The sequence below is a fragment of the Phodopus roborovskii genome, unplaced genomic scaffold (assembly GCF_943737965.1).
Source record: "Phodopus roborovskii unplaced genomic scaffold, PHOROB, whole genome shotgun sequence".
NCBI classification, from domain to species: Eukaryota; Metazoa; Chordata; class Mammalia; order Rodentia; family Cricetidae; genus Phodopus; species Phodopus roborovskii.
The window spans coordinates 10,905,895-10,921,977 of record NW_026126408.1 but is presented as its reverse complement, the minus strand read 5'-3'; the positions used below and the strand labels follow the sequence as shown (position 1 = coordinate 10,921,977).

General features: G+C 38.0%; 1 protein-coding gene across 7 annotated transcripts in view; it reads right to left on the bottom strand.

Annotated features, from left to right (window-relative positions):
• The window catches only part of Ncoa1 (nuclear receptor coactivator 1), a 204,918-nt gene that overhangs the window by 139,769 nt on the left and 49,066 nt on the right, over positions 1-16,083 (bottom strand). For all 7 annotated transcript variants that reach the window (XM_051181712.1, XM_051181717.1, XM_051181715.1 and 4 more), the window contains one exon: positions 1,433-1,567. The gene's annotated coding sequence lies outside the window, so the exon portion shown is untranslated. The remainder of the gene's footprint in view (positions 1-1,432; positions 1,568-16,083) is intronic.

Below are 16,083 nucleotides of genomic sequence, written 5' to 3'. Positions count from 1 at the left end.
GTATGATTTTATGATTGTACATAATTGGTTTCAGATGTTGTATTTAGTCTTGTACTAAAGTAAACAAAAAACTGAGCAACCTATGTCTTTAACATCATTTATAATAAAGTTCTAGAGAAATTTACATCTTTCTACAAATCTAAAATAATTTTTGTTATTTTTTGTTTGTCTTGTAAAGCTTGGGCATTCAAATGATATTAAGCAAAGTTAGTAAGAAATATCACCTGAAAAAAATTAAGTACAATGTTACTAATAGTAAGACAAATCATGTTTACTCATTATTTACTTTTGATTCAAAATTGATCAACTGTACCATTCTTGTCTGGGAGGGCACTCCTTTACAACTGAGGCAAATTTAAGATTACCACAGCATTAATTCTCATTTTTTTAAAATATACTGCTTTCCATATTTTCCTAACAAAATAGAAAAATATGGATTTAATCCTATAAAAAGGTGAAACATTATTCTAAGTGAGTTTTACCTTTATATTCTAATAAAATATAATTTTCTAAATTACTGTTTTAAAAAAAAAGGACGTAGAAATCAACCAACTTTGTCTACCCAACACACATTCTTTCCATCTATGTAAAAAATAAATAAAAATTTATTAACAAAACACATAAAAATTCTCTCCTGTTCATAATTTGTATATATTAAAAAACAAAACAAAACTAGATAACTACTGTTGTGTTTGTTTCCTTTGATATTACATTCTTTTTGGATTTGCTATCTTATGTATTTTCTAAAATGGAGATCCAACCCATGTTTTAGAAGTTACTTGGCCTCTAATTATATATGTTGCCTTTCTCCTCCAAAAGAAACTAGTCTACCAGATCCAAAGGTCCCACAAGAATAACAGCCAATGCCTCTGATGGATAAAAAATCCTTTATAGTTAAAGAGAAAAGGGAAAAAAGTTTCTAACTGAACCATGGAATGACCATTAATAAAGGTCTCACTGCGAGTGATTAGGCCCTGGTAGGACACTGGATTTAGTAGTTAATGTTAAGAATCACGACATAATTAAAAAACCATTAAATTAGCTTTCTTTTTAGTTTTGTTCTGTGGAAGTAGAGTCCCACTGTGTAGCCAGGATGGTTTCAAATTCATGATGATTCCCTATCTCAGCCTCCAAAGTACTGAGAATGCAGGTGTGCACAGGACTCTCAGGTAGCATCTACTCCAATACTAGTATGGCTTACTGAATATTAATCTTCAATCTATTTCTTATCATCGACACCCTTTGTAAATTTTCCCTCTGCTGATGTTTTGTGGAGAGTGGAGTAAAGCAAGGCATGGGAGCAGTGGACTGATCTTTAAAAGGTAAGTACTCTAACATTTAAGAATATTGAAACTTATAAAACATGCATACAGAAGGACATTGTCAAATCACTACCAGCAGGTCTAATTACATAAAATTGTGCCTCAAATACCTTTCTATAGGCAGAAATTCTGAATGTTGGTGTCTTCATTAGGAAGCAAGGTTTCTTCCTATGTGATCTTGTTTAATGGTCCTTGGTTTTATCTTCAGATCAGTTCCAGTTACATTTCCATTAGTATGGACAGATCTAAAGCAAAAGAAAGAAGGCACATTTAGGTCACTGAAATCATGGTGGATTCGCGGTTTCCCTGCACACACAAAAGTTCCCAGATGCTCCAATTGGATAAGAAATGCTGGTTCTCATTGTATCACTGCTGTAGGTAAAAAGGAAATTAAATCAAAGATTAAAGGTATGACAGAGAAACATATAAAGTTGATGAGGATTTTGACTGCATTTTTTTTTTTTAAGTTCATGCCCCTTATGGTGATCTGTAGCAAACTGAGCTTGCACTGATGTCCCAAAGATGCAAAGGGTCTCATACTATGCCCACATAGAGCTGTCAAAGTCAACCTAGCAGCATCCTCTACACATAGTCCCAGGTAAAACCAAATAGTAAGAAGAGACAGGAATTCCAGATTAAAAAAAAAAAAAAAAAAAAAAAAAAATCTGAGCTAGCAAAGAACCCAGTATCATGGCTAGTATTAATATCTGGGCCACTGGTAATGCTGACTGTCCCTACTCCATCTCAGAATTACCACCAAACAGTAGGGAGTTTACAGGGAGGGCTTTCTTAAGAAGTTTGAGTCCTAACGGCTTTAGCTTAACCACTCAGGAGGAAGTCTGCATGCTAGGACACTAACTCAACCAACGAACTGAGCTGTATGCCAGCCCTAAGAGCTAACTCTTCATTCACATCCCTCTAAATCACAGAACAGACAGCCTGGCTCCATAGACGACCACTCTATCAGGTCAATTTAGGACCCTGAGCTACTTAATTCCATCTGTGGTTCCCAGGACCAACGTTCAACCAGCTGTATTCAAACACTAGCCATCCAGACAACTACCTTCTCCTGTTTTCATGCCCGTACTGTCCTCTGCTTTTTCACCCATCCCATTTATTCCACAAGTGGCCAAGTGTATGAAAAAAAGTGTTCAGCATCACTAATAAACGGAGAAATGCAAATCAAAACCACAATGAGATATCATCTCACTTCAATAAGAATGGCACTATCAAAAAGACAAAAGACAGCAAATGCTGATGAGGATGTGGAAGAAAGGGAACCCTTGTACACTGTGGTTGGGAATGCAAATTACTACATCCATTATGGAAAACAGTATGGAGATTCCTCAAAAATTAAAAATAGAACTACCATATGATCCAGAAATTCCATTTCTGGATATATATCCAAAGGAAATGAAATCAGTACATCAAAGAGACATCTGCACCCCAATGTTCATTGCAGCACTATTCATAATAGCCAAGAAATAAAAACAACTGAAGTGCCCATCAACTGATGAATGGGTAAAGACAATGTGGTATACATACCCAATGGAATATATTCAGCTATAAAACAGATTGAAATCCTGTCATTTGTGACAAAATAGATGGAACTGGAGATAATTACATTAATTGAAAGAAGCCTGTAACTGAAGGATGAGTACTGCATAATCTCACTCACATGTGGGATATAAAAGTTGATCTTGTGGATGGTAAGAGTAAACTGGTCATTACAAAAGGCTGTGAAGATTAGGAGCAGGGAGGGATGAAGGAGACTGAGTGGTAGGCACAAACACAGACAGAAATACATTTCTGGCCATCTGTTGTACACTGTTGTTATTGCACAGCATTGTAGTATATACTTCAAAAAGGTAGAAGAAATTGTTTTTACCACAAATAAATGACCTTTGGGAAGACAAATGTTTAACTTGATAAAAACATTACATAATGAACATATACATGTATTAATACCATCACATGCTAAGGTGGTAAAGGTAAGTGGATTCCAGAAGTTTCCTGACTAGACAGCCCAGGTTATGTGGCAAGTTTCAGGCCAATGAGACATGCTTTCTCAAAAAACAAGGTGGATGGTAACTGGGGAACAACATCTGAGGTTGTACTCAGAGTTTCACATGCATGTGCACATATATATGTGTACCTCCACACACACACACAGAAAAGGGTGGAAAATCACATGATACCCCCCAAATAAGTACATTTTTTATGCTTTCATGCATCAGTTAAAAAGATACATTTAAAATTCTACTTCATAGCAGGGTAGTATTGGCACATGCCTTTAATCCCAGCTCTTGGGGGCTAGAGGCAGGCAGGTGAGTTCAAGGCCAGCCTGGTCTACAGAGTTCCAGGAACACTGCATGAAGAAACCCTGTCTCAACCACCCCCTGCCATAAAACTCAATAATATAAATGCACAGTTTATGTATAAATTTAGTGATATATATAATAATCTTAAATTGGGTTTGGGAAATGGACCTGGAGCTTTCTGCACAAGCATTGAGGACCAGAGTTCAGATTTCCAGCCCCAATATAAAAGCCGAGTGTGATGACCATATGCAACTGGAGTAACCAGGGCTTAAATCACAGCTCCCCAGAGTTGACAGGCTAGCCCATTTAACTGAACTAATGAGCTCTGGGATTGGTGAAGAGACCATGTCTCAGAAAAATAATAATGTGAAAAATACTCAACACTGACCTCTACATGCACAAAAGTACACATACACCAAACATGTAAACTTTTAAATCTTAAAATATTTATTCTATTAATAAATTAGTTTCCTTCTATATTGTTTTATCTTTTCTTTCAAGTTGACTCTATGATTCTATCTGACCGGTATTAATTATTATACATGCTAAAAAATAGATGGATAATTCTCAAAGTGATGAGCCTCAAAATCTGAGATCAGCCAATGCTCACTGAGGGTTTGTGTCAATGGGTTTGAGAAAAATGAAGCATATTGTACAAGAGATAAAGGCCAACAGATGCTCTACTTGGAGGGAACAGGAAATGCTTCGTCAAGGAAGTAGTCCCCTTGAATTTTCATAAATGAGGCAAATAAAGGAAAATGAAAAACAATATAGATCAGCAAGAAGGGCATTTGAAATGGCATATACCCTTGTCAAGAAGTCTCTCTGGTGGTATAAGAAATGCTCCCAACAGGCTCATGTGTTTGAACACCTAGTTCCCAGGTGGTGGAGCTGCCTGTAAACGTTTTGGAAATTTTAGGAGGTGGGGCCCAGCTGGAGGAAGCACACCAGAGGAGCTGGGTTTCAAGAGTTTATACCTTTGCTCTATTCCTTACAGTCTGGCTCAGAAGGTTTCTAAGATGAACAAGAACTCTATCAGCAACTGGGATAGAAGCCTTTCATATGACAGTTTGGAAATAATCTGGCTGTATTCTATGTCCCAAGAATTTGCATCAGCTGAATTAAACCACAGAAGGCTAAATTATTCTGGCAGAGGAAATTTCAAAACAGCATAGCACCAAGTCTGTGGTATCATTATTACTGATTACTCTCATGTAGTTATTCAATGAAGAAACAGCAACAAAGGGGTCAGACAGAAATGAAAAATGTACAGTTAGATGAGGAAGCTAAAGACTGTAGTCAAGTCGTGTGTTGAAAAGAGGCAGTAATGGTTAAAGAGATTAATCACTAGAGAGAGCCTCCAAATTGTGAAGAGAACCCAAGGGGTTACTTGTGCCTAGCAAGCAACTGCCTCGTAAGGTTTTCATCAGTTTCAGAAGTTGCTGTAGCTGTGGTCCAAGGGTTCAGGGGGCATCTTAAGCTGTAGCTATAATCCAACGGGCCAGGGTACATCCTAAGCTATAGCTATGATCCAAGGGGCCAGGGAACATCCTAAACTGTAGCTGTGGGCTAAGGGGGCTAGGGGACATCCTGAGTTCATAGCTGAACATGGTAGTCTGGTCTATGTAGTAATGACTTTGAGACAAAATAGAAATAAGATTGAATGGGCCATGGATTCTTTTCCTACAGTTTCTGAGCCACTGAGGCTAGGCAATGTGTGGCAGGGTGGGAGTCCTGTGAGTAGGTCTTAAGAGGCCATTGGTAAAGCAGTTAAGTTAAAGCCTAAATTATGTGGGGACACTGAGATGTTGGAGATGCCAGAACTGTGAGATATCAACCAAGGAGAACAGCATACTGGGAGCTGATCCAAGCCAAAAGAAAAAAAATATTGTCAGGCAGCAAAGCTGAAGGGGCAGAGCAACCTAAGCCCTTTAAAACTCAAGACCTAAACATATGACAGAATTTATCATTTGTGCTGCTGGGTTTTAGTCTTGGCTTTGGTCCAGTTTTTCTTTCTCGTTGTGTCTTCCATTCCTTTTTGGAATGATAATATATATTCTATGTTGGAACTATGTGATTTTTTTTGTTTTTAATTTACAGGGGGGGATCACAGTTAAGAGATTGTGTTGTGTCTCAGGAGACACGGGGGGAGGGTTGAAGATGTCAGAGTAAATGAATTTTGCATCATGAGTTAGCCATGAGCTTGTTCTTTCTGCTTCCTGTGTGTGGATGAAAATATGATCAGCCACTTTCTTGCTCCTGCCACCATGCTATGCTTTCCCCACTATGATGGACTCTATCTTTCTGTAATCATGAGCTAAAAGAAATCTGTTCTTCCTTGTTTTGCTTTCTCAGTGTGTTCTATCACAGCAGCAGCAAAGTAGCTAATACAAACTCTTAAGCAGTTTCATTTTTATATAGATGCACAAAGCCACAAAAACATGCCATCCCCGATACACACACACACACACAGAGAGAAAGAGAGAGAGAGAGAGAGAGAGAGAGAGAGAGAGAGAGAGAGAGACTCACATACAGACATATAGACACACACACAGACATAAACAGACACACAAATATACAGGCATACAGACACACACACATACACACACACACAAACACACACAGACATACACAGACACACACACAGAGACATACAGACACACACACACACAGAGACATACACACACAAACACAGACACACACACCTTCTCTTATTCTAACAAAGAATGGTAAAGAATGGAGCAGCCAAGTAAATGTATTACCAAGTAAGTCTAGTAAAGTTCCTAGAAAATTCTTTTCTCCTTGGAAGGATAAGCTCCTGCAAGGAAAGACTGCAAACTGTTCAGTAAATCGCAGGGGGAAAAGTGGCTAATATACATCAGTTTAATAAAAACAAAGCTGAAATCTTCATGAATTCTTCAAAATGTAGTATAAACAGTATGTCATTTTTAAATAGCTGAGGTTCCCTGGGGATCATCAAAGAGTTAATTGGAAGATGATCCACATGCCTCAAACAGGTATCACAAGAAAGATTAGAAGCATGACAGGAAAGGTTACCCAAGTATGACAGTGAGGTACCCACGACACACAAAATCAAGACTGTGCTCTGGTCCCCAGAACTCCTGAAACAAGCCAGTAATTTTCATGGTGGCATGTGTCTATAGTCTCACACTGGGGGTTGAGGGCCTGGCAGAAAGATCCCTGAAGCACATTTTCCAGCCAGCCTCGCAGAATCAATGAACTCCATGTTTAGTAAAACCTATCTCAAAAATAAAAGTGGAGAATAGTGCTGAATGACACTCCATGTCGATCTCTGACTTCTACACAGGAGTATATACACAATTGTACACACACACACACACACACACACACACACACACACACACACAGAGAGAGAGAGAGAGAGAGAGAGAGAGAAAGAGAGAGAGAGAGAGAGAGAGAGAGAGAGAGAGAGAGAGAGAGAGAACAGGAGGCCACAGGAGCCCTGAATTATTAGAACAGTGTACAAGAGGAATCTACAAATTGATCTAAAAGCTTGCCTGTTCTCCAACAGGAAAAAAGCCTAAAACTTAGAGAAACAATAGAAAACCCTTTCACTTCAGTGTCCAGGCAAAATCCAATGCTTAAAGGAGAGTAATATTGAATGCTTAAGCCTCTGGAGAGGGATGTGGTCTGGAAAACACTCATTGTAAGAAACAAAGAATTTTTGCTAGGGTTGGGGAACAGGAAAAGGTAACTAGCAGGGGGTGCAGAGCCAATCACAAGGAGACATCTAATACAACTAGAGGATGGGTAGGGGATTCCTATCCATGACTAACCACAAATAAATAGTAGAATATTACTTCCATAAAGGACCGATAACAAGAATGCTGACAAAGCCCAAACCTCAGTGTCTGATTTCAATTCAGTCTAGATCAAAACAAAAGAGAAGCCCTAATCGAACATTAGGAGAAGGACAACCACATAAAGTACAATCCTCTGTGGAACAGATGTGTGAAGGCTGCTGGAAGGTGAGTGCTGCAGAACACAGAGAGGAAACAGCATTCGGTGCCATATGCAATGCTCTAGACATAGTGAGCAGAGGCTGAGCACTTAGGGAGTTTGAAGCCAGGGCTAAAGTACAGGTAAAGACTGCAAACCCAAACCCAGATCGATTCCTGACATGTGGACTCAAGGTGGAGCACAGAGGACCAGAGAGAGCTGCAGAAGAGGATCACCAGAGTCACTTCTGTCCCTCAGCAAGGATCCAACAAGAGTGAAAACTTAGGAATCGTGAACAAGAGCCAACAAACAAAGCTTAGGGTGGAAGACAGGGCTCGGCATTAAAGGTGCTTGTCACTCTTGCAGAAATCCAATATTCAGTCCTAGCAGCCACATTAGGCTGCTCACAACCTGCAACTCTAACTCAAGGGATCCAAAATCCTTTTATGGCCTCCATGGGAAGCCATACACATACATATGTACACATATGCACATACATATGTTAAAAATTAATAAAAAATCTAAAACAGAGAAAAGAACTTTCTAAGAACGACCAACAGAATCAGAAGTGATAAAAGTTGTTGAAACCATAAAAGATTTTAATCTAACCATAATATTAGACAATCTACTAAAAAAAAAAAGTGGACCATCAAGTATAAGAAAAGTAAAGAAAGTTCTCCAGGCAAGAGCATAATACCAGGTGAAATCTGTATCTACAAAAACAAAAACAAAGAAAACCCAACAACAACAATTAGAAAAGGAAATTAAATATAAAACTATTTTTGTCTTTTTTTCCTTTTTTCCACTTTTGTATTTTTGTGTGTGCATGTTTGTGTACAGGTTTACATGTATGTAGGCGCGCGCGCGCGCGCGCGTGTGTGTGTGTGTGTGTATGTGTGTGCGTGCATATGCCTGAGGCTGATGTTAGGAAACATCAATCTTCCATCTTATTCAATGAGGTAGGCCCCTCCATCAAACACAGAGCTTACCAATATGGCTAGACTTGCTAGCCAGCCTGCTTTGAGAATCCCCTAAGGTCTTTGCCTTTCAATGCTGAAACGCCAGGCAACTGTCATGAACGTTCAAGATTTACATGGATTCTGGAGATCAGACCTCTGGTCCTTAAGTTTGTAGGGCAGGTAACTAACCACTATCCATCTTCCCAGCTCTCCTTTTATTTTTGTTAATTTGAGGTTATTTACTAATTAAACAAAGAACAGTATAATATACTATAGGGTACAAAATACATACAGAAAATTTAAAAATGTACTATAGCATAAAATGGAAGATTAAAAATGAGAACAACTTGCCATAAGTCTATCATATGACATATGGAGTGGCATTATTTTAAGCAAGATGTGAAATGTTGAAGACATGTATAGTTTTAAATTTGTTTGGTTTTGTTTTTAAAGACAGGGTCTTACTATATAGTTTTGGCTATCCTGGTACTCACTATGCAGACCAGGCTAGTATCTTTAAAAATCTTGGAGTAATGGGGCCTGAGCAATGGTGGCACACACCTTTAATCTCAGAACTCGGGAGGCAGAGGCAGGTGAATCTCTGTGAGTTCGAGGCCAGCCTGGTCTACAGAGCAAGTTCCAGGATAGGCTCCAAAGCTACACAGAGAAACCCTGTCTCAAAAAACAAACAAACAAACAAAATTGGAGTAATAGTTCTCACTAGGAACAAATATTCTCCCAACATCACCTTACACACACAAAGGACTTTTAACAAAGCCTACAAATACACACACATGCCACACATACATGCATGCCAAAAGACAAAGAAATACTTAGAGTAATTAAAACAAAATAAATGATTCATGTGCTCAAAAGATACTATCCTAAAAACAAACTTAAACCATAAACTCTCTGCAAGATAAATATCTGATAAAGAAACTGTTTCTAGAATATAGCAAATTGTTTAATACAGCAAGAAAATAAATATCCAAAAAAGTAATAGGAAAATATCTGAACAATGCAAAGGCAACAAACACTCAACACATAATATAGGTATCCAATTCATGTGTTTAATCTTTCCCACTAATCCTTTGCCGCCTCCTTTGCCCACTGTAAATGCAGCATTCAATATTCTGCCTTAAAGAAATATCCATAAGTGAAACACAGTACTTTCCCTTTAGCTGTGGTATTCTTTCCCAGTTTGAATTACCTGCAGTGGTCAATAGTAGTCCAAAATATTAAATAAAAAATTCCAAAAGTAATTTATGTTTTAAATTATATGCCATGCAGAGTAATACAACAAATTCTATGCCATCCCATTATGAAATCATAATGGCAGATGCATTTCTTTAAGTATCCTCAAAAAGTCAACAGTAGCCTGGGGCTATGTCACACTGCCCATGTCATTGACCAGATGATCACGCAGGCACTATAGCATCTCATATCATTACAGAAAGAGTAAGTACCATATTCTTATAGTAGACTAAGACATGTTTTAGTCCTCCACTCCACCTTCATGCTGGTGAGCCAACCGGAGCCTTAGGAACACTAGGCAAGCCCTTTACCATTAAGTCTTCCTGTGTATCACCGTTCATCTCATATAATTTTTATATAATCTCACATATAATCCTGTAAACAATTTCACAATATTACTTGGTATATGTAATTTAATTCCTCTCACTGGTATTGCTTCCAATATTTTGACAGTGCCATCTATGCTATGCTAGGAAGCAAAATTACTCAGGTATAGTATCCACATTTTAATTATGATAATTCTTTGTTTTGTTTTGAGACAGGAACTCTCTACATAGACTTGGCTGCCCTGGAGCTCATGATATAGACCAGGCTGACTATGAATTCATAGAGATCCTCCTGCCTCTCCCTCCCAAGTGCTAGGACTAAAGACATGAGCCAATACTCAGCTTAATTATGATAATTTTGATAAGCTGTATTCCACAAAGTTTATCTGGGCTTTAGAAAAATAGGGAATGTGTCATTAACTTTGCATATCAGGGTAAATTCTCATAGTACAGCTCCAATTACTAAGTAAAGGGGTTCTAGAGCTCCAATCCAGGATAAATCTGTATAGAGTAAAAACAAATATACATACATACATATATATTTGTGTGTGTGTGTGTGTTTTTAAGACAAGGTCTCATTCTATAGCCCAGTCAGGCCTAAAACTAGCTATGTAGCCCAGGCTGGCATTGAACTTACAATCTTAAACCTTCCTTTTCCCAAACACGGTAATTACGGGTATAAACTACCATACCAGTAAAAAGACTTGTAGCAGGGCCTCCAGTGATTTTAAAATCCTTAAAACTAAGACATTTTTTATCTAACATTTATAACATCCAATTTCTAAAAGGATTACAAATTAAAGCATAAGATCAATTGAAACCCTGTAAATACAATTAAAAGATTAGATAATAATATAGCCACATGCTCTCCTCCAAAGGTGACTATTATGGGTTCTTTCTTTTCAAATGCACATCATATGGCCTATCCAAAGATGAGACTTCATTTTCCAGACTCTTGACCCTGGCTGGCCCTGTGTTTTACTCTGACCAGCCGATATGATAAAAATGATATTGGGCAGGACCAGCAACTTCTGCTTTCTGCCTCTTGGAAGCTAGAAGACAATGTAAGAAATCAGAACATTTAACATCACAATGCTGTGGAGAAGCCATGCTTAGATACTGGAAGTGTCAATCATATGAGTGAAATTATAGACAGACCAGTACAGAGGAACAAGTAGCTGAGTGAGATCCCAGCTGAGGCACATAAAAGTAACTAAATGCTGTCCCTACACTCTGGTCCCATGTAACTGTACAAAAAAAAAAAAAAACTATTGAAGGAAGTTATCAAGTTTAGGGGTAATTTTTGTTGCATGCAACTGAAAAAGATACTATCAAGCTAATGGAACCAGCAAATTGCAAATACTGAGAGTCAAAATTCAATTTATCCTAAACTCTAAGTTTTCATTGGCTGACAAAAACAAAACATGAAATTTCTATCTGAACTATATGAAGTTACCCAAATAACAATAACCTAATAGATATTATTTAAATGATGTTTCTTGCAGAGATTCTGTACAGACAGATGACATATTAAATCAGAACTGAGCACACAGGCATTTTCATGTCATGGGAGACCAAGATGACATATTGATATTTTTGTTCTTTGAAGACTTAACACAAGAAACTAGATGAATGCATAATTAAGAGTTCACTAGACTGTCTTATAGCTGATGTTTTAAGGGGGCTTTTGATAGACACAAAATAACTGTCAGTTTTTCTGATTAAATTTATGTATAATAAATATTCTACAATGTTGTTCAAATTTAAAGGTATACACATTTAGGGCTCCAGAGTTTCCCCTGGATTTCTCTTTGAATTGATCCCATGATGAATATCTTGTATTCTTTAACATATCCTATGAAAGTACCTTGATTTTGTCATATTTAGTGTTCAATAGCATCTGTTCAAAGAACCTTTCCTTCTCAGTCATGAAGTGCAAAACCCACTTAAGCCCCAGCCCATTGGGGGAAATGAGGGATTCTTCATTGTAATATAAGTAAATTGAATTATTTATTTAATCATTAATTTTTATCACATGTGTTCTAGAATATTTAATTTTTGCTTGTTGCTCAGTTGGTTCCTAGGTGCTTTGCTCAGATCAGCTTCTCCATTCTTCTGCCAAGCCCCACTGGGATTTTGAGTATTTCCCACCATAGCCTAAAAATCAGCCATTCTCCAAAAAGCCTTAGTTCTTTCAATTAAAGAATGGTTTTAACCCCCAAAGTCTGAGAGCTGTGTGTGTGCTACTTGGTATCACTGTCTCCAGGCCCTGCTGACCAATCTAGGAAAGAATGAGGGTACGCGATCCAGCTGTTCATGTATATGCTTAGCTATACTAAACAAGCACTCATACTAATGTCTTCTAGTCACCTAAAACTTCACTCCCCAAAGTGAAAAACCTGCCTTTCCCAGTTGGCGGTTCTTTATACTTTTGTGAACTAACAGAATCCTCATTTTAGAAGTACTGTCCAACAATATGACCAGATTGGCTGTCTGTATACTCTCCAAGGTTGATTTTTTTCACACTCGTAACTTTAGACACTGTGCTGATTTGGATGAGAATGGCTCATAAATTTGAATAATTGATACCCAGATAGTTGGTGGTACTTCTAGGGAAGGCCATGCTGGAGAAGATGTGTGATTGAGGTGGGATTTGAAGTTTTAGAAGACTCATGATTCCCAGCTACCTCTCTCTCCCTAGTAGATGTGGATCTCAGCTGTTCCTTCACACTGTCATCATGGACTCTAACCCTCTGAAACAATAAGCCATAAAAAATTTCTCTTATATATTGCCTTAGTCATGGTGTTTCATTATCACAACAGAAAAGTAAGACACTTTCCAAAATGTTTTCTATCCTGAGTTTCTCTTCTAAATTTTAAATCTGAATAAGTATCGACTAGATCTCAACTTAGGCACCCTATGGGCAACTCTTACCAAACTAGTCAACCTTCCCTAGTCTTCTCCAGGGCTCACCTACTAAATAAATGGCATAATCATTAGCTATTTACCTGCAAAAGCCTCTGTCCACCTGACCCCCTGACATCTGACCAACAAAACCTAAACCAATTAATGATCTCCATCCTTATAATCCTACTAGAGCCAGTCTATTATCACCTCAGACCTAAAAATATTTATTACTAGAACAAATTAGTTATTAATTAGAATTAGTAATTAATCTTCCTGTCGCTGATTTCACCTACCTCTAACACTTTCAAGCTCTAGCTTAGTGATCTTTTATAGAATAAACTAGCTCCTATCTATATCACTTCTTTATTGTTAAAAATCCTCCCATAGCTTCCCCTTCCCGTTAAGATAGAGCCCAACTAACCTGGCATTGCTTTCCAGTTTCTGCAGGGCACCACCCTTAATACTTCTGCACCATCACCCATTTCTTTCACTTCATGTCCTCTGCAAGTAAGTAACCTAAAATCTCAATTTCCTCCTACTCTGGCCTCCCAATTACGATTACAGTCATATATTACCACGTGAAACCAAACTTTTCAACTGCAATCTTATTAGTCCTTAAATCCAAAGGTGTAGCTTTTTTTCATTAAAGACTGGATTCCAATCAATATGATTATCTTTTGAAAATCATCCCACCCCCCGCAACCCCTTACCTTAAACAATAGCAGTATGACTAACATACTCCTAATCTTGTTTACTTGGTGAGTTCTTTTAAAGGTGAGACTCCAGTTTAGCAGCATTTTCATTGCTTTCTTTGAGCATCTGCTTAACACTAATACATTATTCCTGCCAACAAGCATCAGCTTTTATATAGCAGATCCCCTAGGTCTGTCTACTGTATATGCCATCCTTATTGTCAGAATCTCAGACTCTTACCATAATTCTGAAAAATCATTTGAACTAATATTCTAATCCACTAGCATAATTTTCTGGAGTGTTCAAACTTCTTTTCACTATAATTTTAGTTCAGAATTAATGGTGTCATTCTCCAAAAGCTTTTACCTGTATTCAAAACACTCCCCGTCATAACACATTCCTTTTAAATCTAAGAACTGAGTTTTTGATTTTTTTTTTAAACAATGCTATAACTATTTAACAGGTAGCCATCTGCTATGAAAACTCAAATTGTCCTTTTGAGCTACTGAGTCATTTCCCCTCCTATTAGTTTCTTGTCTGTGTACATCTACAAAAGGAATAGCTTACATTCTTTCAGAATTGGAGCTGTGAAAGGCTCTCTCAAGGATTATTTGGACATATGTTTTTTAAACTTCTTTTTTAATGTTTATCTGTATCAAACTTGGAAACATCAAATCAGCTGGTTCCAACACCTCCTCTCCATCTGCATGGACGAGGGTGCTGAGCCTGGCTTACCACATCACCTGGGAAAAAGCTGGCCCTGATAAGCAGCCTTGGGGTCACTATCGACTTCCTGAGTGAAGCAGGACTAGCTCCAGTTGCACATGATACCTGTGGTTGGAGGAAAGGTTTACTTTTCTCTCATAGGAGGTCTGGGGAAATGTCACTGGGGATAGACTGGCAGATCAACAGCTATGCAGAGCCCTGGTTTATTCTACCTTTGCTTCCTCCTAGCTCTGCTCCATGGTATCTAATGTTCTATATCATCTCACAGGCAAACAAAACAACAAACAGACATCACCAAAGTTGCAGCAATTATATATATATATATGTCCTAGAAGAAGACAAGAGGAAATGATAAGAACTCCTCCGAGGTTTTCCAGATCAGTCTGTTCCTTTTAAAGAACTTGTCTAGAGGCCCTGCCCAAAGACATCCATTTATAGATGCCAGAAAGTGTCATGGTATAGCTCTACTCAGTGCCATGACCACAATATGGTGGTTATGTTACTAAGAAAGAAAAGGAGACTAGACCTTAGGTGGGTAACCAGCAGGCTCCACCCATCGTTTTTTTCCATCTCAAACAAGATTCTAATTTTTCAGTGTTCCTCTTGATTACGACACCACACATTAAAAGCAAAAAAGATGTTCTCTTCTCAGTCAGTTAAATTTTCCTGTTGGGGGGACAGAATCTCATGCATTTTAAGGTTTCCTAAGTCTTCCTTAAGCCAAATCATACCGCTAACTCTTTAAAAAACATAGGTTTTCTTACGTTGTTTTAGTATGACAAAACAGAATCCCTTCATACTTTGCTTGCATAACTGATTTTCAAATTCTTTTTTTTTTTTTTTTTTTAAGGCAAGTCAAGGTCTCTTTATGTAGCCCTAGTTGATCTGGAATTAGCTATGAAAACCAGCCTTGAACTCACAGAAATCCTCCTGCCTCTGCTAGTGATTGCTGGGATTAAGTATGTGCCACTGTGTTGGCTTGATTTTTGTTTTTTATTTTTTGAGGCAATATAGAGTCAAACTCACAAGCTTCCTGCCTTAAACTTCTTGAGAGCTTTAGTGCTGCTTACAGTATGCACCACTATGGCTGGCCTCAAGGACTGTAATTGAGTACTTCTGACATTGTAGTTAAATGAAAGATAGAAAGGGGGACTCTCCTGGACCATGAAAGACTTGTATTTCAAGTAACTAAGGAGAATGAGCACATAACAGGTGAATAATATACTAAAAATATAACTTTTGTTTAAGGCATATATTTCACTGAAATAGGAGGAGGTAAGACATTAAGTAAGAAGAGATAACAATTTTATGGTTTATAGGTGAAAAGTAAGAAACTAGCAGAGAAAGGCAGAGTCCAGAGAAAAACAAGACTGGTGGATATTGGTTCACTCTCTTTTCAACTCTGCACCCCACTGCTGCTAACCCGACTCTCACAGAGCTTAAGTGTCATCTTAATTTCCACCTACTCAATGTCCTGTAACCCAACTTTAGAGGCATACCACTCCACAAAGCTATTCCTGTTTGGTCACCTCTAAGTTGCCAAATACACTGGTGAGTGCATGTTTACTCTTTGGTAATCAGGCACTGCTGACC